General features: G+C 46.5%; 1 long non-coding RNA gene across 3 annotated transcripts; it reads left to right on the top strand.

Moving 5' to 3' along the window:
* On the top strand, positions 1 to 4507 carry LOC136354715 (uncharacterized). 3 transcript variants are annotated; one of them, XR_010738315.1, is made up of 6 exons: positions 1 to 366; positions 1240 to 1393; positions 2232 to 2498; positions 2672 to 2782; positions 2863 to 3005; positions 3188 to 4507. It is a non-coding gene; the product is annotated as an uncharacterized lncRNA (long non-coding RNA). The 3 variants fall into 3 exon arrangements; XR_010738316.1 differs by having other exon boundaries at positions 221 to 366; positions 2753 to 2782; XR_010738317.1 differs by lacking the exons at positions 2232 to 2498; positions 2672 to 2782.

Here is a 4507-nt window from a genome sequence, read left to right as displayed (position 1 = left end):
ATACTCCCTCCCCCTCTCTTCTCCCCCTCTCTCAATTACTCCCGCGTGGAGGAGACCGCCAGCGCCGCCTCGACACCTCCGCCGGCTCGACGCCTCTCACCCTCTCTCTCCCGTGAGACTCGGTGGCGGCGCTGGCGGTGGCGGGCGCGGCGGCGGCGGAGGAGGGCGGGGAGAACGGCGCGGCGCTCCCTCCGCCCGTTGCTGTCGCGGGGTCGTCGCCGAGTCATCTCCGTCGCCGGTCGTCGGCGGGGTCGTCGCCAGATCTGGTGCTCTGCCCCGCCGCCGACTCCGACCTCCCCGCCGTGCCGCCATCGCCGACCTGTCCGCCCCGCCGCCGTCGCCGACCTTCCAGCCGTCCCAGATCTGGTATGCAGGCGCCGTCGACCCCGCCTCTCTCTCCGACTCTCCCGCCGCACCTCCCTCTCCCTCTCGCCGCCACCTCTCGCCTCTCCCTCTCCTCGCCGCCGCCGCCGCCGGAATCTCATCACTCTGGGGGTCGAGACTGAGAGGGGTGGAAGAGGAAATCTTCACTCTGGGGGTCGTCGCCTCAAGCACCCATACCCACACAACGGGTTTCTTCCACCGGCGCCCGGGCGAAAAGGAGCGGGGGACGCGCGGTCCAGCGAGGGGACGGCTTGCGAACGGAACGAGACGGCGTCGACCGGGGGGACGACCCAGAGACACGCATTAGTAGTCTGCTTGCTAATAAATTTGTTACCAAGGATGAGATGAACTATAATTCAATGACTGCCATTTAATTTTAATGCTTTCTCCTAATCGCCTTGATACAGCACAGAAACAAATCGTCCATTATGCATTTTAGCAAGGAAGCTTACTGTCCTCAAGTTCATACAACTTGATTGTGCTTCTACAGTCCGCAGTTCCGCAATAGATTAGTTCACTCTTTCTTGACTGGACTGTGCACTAAGCATGCACGAAGGCTTACACATAGGATTGATAGCACACCCTATTACGGGCTACATTGTTGATTAAAGTTCGCTTCTTTCGATTTACGGGAAGATGATTCCTGCCTGTGGTACTTATCCACATGCTACGATGATTCCATGGTTGATTTTCTTACATGTTATGTTTGGCCTGCTTCTATTGTATCACATTTTAAAAACATGGCCAATGCATATATATATGGATGCTTTTTTAAAAAAAAAACAATCCCTATTCATGTACATCTGTCACTTTACTTTTGAGAAAACACTAATGTCATACTTCTTTTTCTTTTAGGGAATGCAGTAGGGTGAAGGATAAATCTATTCAAGCCTGTATTTGGGCTACTATGCTCATTCCTTCAGTGCATCTGCCCTCCTGGTTTTCTCAAACAGAATCTCAAAGTTGCAACTTAAGGATTCCTCTTGCAGGAAATCCTTTATTTAGCAAGGTATAGTGCACAAGGATGTACTAGAGCCTGTCATTGCCTCAGCAAACATTATTTTTTGGTTCTCACATTTTAGTAGTCATGTATGAATTGTGTATATGATTTCTCTCATAGCAATGTACTCACCATACAACTAATTACTACCATGTCCTTAGAGACTCCCATTTTAGTGCAGTTTATCTCATGAAATATTTTTATTTTTAAAGGCCTACCACCAGATCTTCCATGGGTAACCATGTCCTAACATCTGAAGCAGTTATACTGCCATGTTTTTTAGTTCATTTTGTCCTAATGTTATATATGTGTGTGTGATAGAGTTAATAAAATATTAACTTTTAAGAATAGTACGGAAAAAATGCTATGGAATGACTGATATTTTGTGTTTGCAGGTAAGGCATGTAAAGATGTATGTTGTGTTAGTTCAGTGGAATCGTAAATCGTTGAAACAATTCTATTTTGATTTAGTTCCTTTGCCATCCAAGCTACATTACTTTCTTAGAATTTTTGTTGCACTCCACCCAGTATATATGAAGTTTATCTGAAAGCACATAGGTTTATTATCCCTTTAGCTAGGCCCTGTTTCTGCATTTGACAAAAATTTGGGTTGTGTGCCCCATCAATATCTTATTATTCTCTTTCAAAATTGTCAATATATCAGGGAAGAAACAAACAGACGTTTGGGCGCCCGTTTATATCTACAATTGCCTGTCATGCTTATTTTGGATTGTAACAATTTTTTACAGCGTGTATACTGTACATTAAAACTACTAATATCTTGAACAGAATTTGTATGTGTTGTATGTCATGAGCTCATTTGGATTCTATCCATGTCCACACGCAGCGTAGCGCGTGTCTCTTGCTAGTTAATAACAAGAGGCCACATAAAACAGCCCATCCCAACCCACATAAAGCAGGGGAGGAGGAGCCGCATTGAGCTGAGCTGGGCAGGGGGATGGGGATGGTGGCGCTGGAGCGGCAAGGCAGATCACCGATGGCCGCGACCAAGGCGCGCTCAGCCTCCTCGATCTCCGCCCTCTCCCTCACCGACCACACCATGATCATACCTGGCCCAACGAGTTATGTGTCGATACGGATGGACATAGATTTGGTGGGTTGCTCTTGTCTCAAATTTCACACTAGACAATGTTAGGTTTAGGATTATGTTTCTGTGGGATTAGCGCAGCTGATTGCTTTTTCCACTTCGGAAATTCGCCTCTTTCCAAACGCCACATACCTTCTCTCCTCTCTAATCCTCCTTCTGCATGCTGTTTGTTCTTGTAGCATACAAATAAGTTGTGCTTGTGGCTGCCCATGGTATTTTTGCATTCCTGCAATTGATTTATTTATTGTTTGAGTGTGCAGCCAGTAACTAACTACTCGGTCAATCTCCAGGTAAGCCATTCCAAACGATAATCACATTCAGGTAGGCAAAGGTCATGCAAGGTCTGAAACCATTCAAACTTCCTATGCAGTCCATGTTGGCAAAATACAAAGTATGAGCTTACTAGTGAAATTAATTCCAAATGCAACTGCAACTAATGAACAGTTTTCTTAGTCATGGATCAGAAGACCAGGAGAGATGAATATGCAGATGTGATATCAAATCAACTTGAAGGTAACATAAGCTCACTGTCGTAGTACACACATTTTAATTGTGCACTCTGCAGTATGTAGTGATATTACCAAACAAATTGACACGATTCATGCATGTTTGCAAAGATTCACGTTAAAGGATTTCATTGTAGCTCATTGATCTTTCGATTTCTTCTTTTGACAGTCTCTTTCAATGTCCTGCAGGAGGGAGGCCCTCATCTGTGTAATGTTGCCTTCACTGATTCTTTTGTCCAATTTCCTGATCCAATCAGCTGGGCCACTCTTGTTGGCATTGGCTCTCCACCATCTGCATATGACCTGTACAGCAGCCAGAACATGTATGGCGCAATCATTTCCATTAGTCTGCTGGGGCGTTTCAGCGTTAATAACATCTCCAGCAGTGGGCAGCACTCCCCGCAGAACATTTGCAAGCTTTTGAGCAGCATGCAGATTGTATGAGTTATCCCCTGAACGCACACTGTCATGGTGGATGAACTGGATAACACCATCGTTACTGGTCTTGTGGATGACTAAGAGGCTCCAGTGTTTCCCATCACCAGCTTGGTTGAAATCCAGATTATCATTTACTGGTATGAGGACCAGGCGACGACTAGCAAGTAGCAAGTGGTCGGCCTCGGCAGCAACATAGTGTTTATTGTTCAGCAATGCTGCGTTCGTTGGTTGCACCAGGAGTAGGCCATCATCTGAGTAAGCTCTTGAAAATTTGGCCAAGGCATAGCCCAGGATTGCATCTGTCACCCAATGTGGGCCGCGTAGACTGTCCAAATCAGATTCATACAGGTTAATCCCGTCACAGCTGATCAATGAACGATTCTGATGGTTTTCACCTCCAGATGGAGCGCCAATAGTGGCATCTGTGTTTGGATTCTCTTGGTTTTTCTTTTCATCAACCTCCTCAGCCTGAGTTTTCTTGTGGTTCTTCTGCTGTGTTACCACCATTGGAGTAACTGGTGGCGCTGAAACAGTAGGGAGATCTTCCACATTATCAGACGATGATGGAACTGCAGGGTGGTGGGTATTCTTTTTCTTAATCATCATCTTCTGCTTGTTGGTCTCGTCTTCAGCTTGAAGCGGTGGAGGCAGTCGGACCCTATGTCCTCCGCTCCTGATGGCCTTGGGTACGCAATCTTTTGTCGTAGAGGAGAATCAGGAGCTCCTGTCCTGCTCTTGTTTGGCATTGCCATGGGTATTCATCCTCATCATCATCATCATCCTCTTCCTCTTCTTCTGCTTCTGCTGCTGCTGCTTGCGATGGTCGTGCTGCTGCTTCTGCTGCTCTTGCTGCTGCTTCTGCTGCTGCTGCAGCTGCTCGAGATAGCAATTTTCTTCTGCCAACTATTTTGTAATTCTCATACTTGTTTTGATCGGGGTTGAACAGAACGATCAATGTGCTTAAATGATGCAGGACGTCTTCTTTGCATTCGTGGGATATGCAGTAGCGTGCTATGGAACCCCAACTGTGTATTTTCTTGTTCTGTTTGGCAGTAATCTTTTTACTCATCA

Source organism: Oryza sativa, chromosome 12 (assembly GCF_034140825.1).
Source record: "Oryza sativa Japonica Group chromosome 12, ASM3414082v1".
Lineage (NCBI taxonomy): Eukaryota > Viridiplantae > Streptophyta > Magnoliopsida > Poales > Poaceae > Oryza > Oryza sativa.
This window is presented reverse-complemented; position numbering and strand designations above follow the sequence as displayed.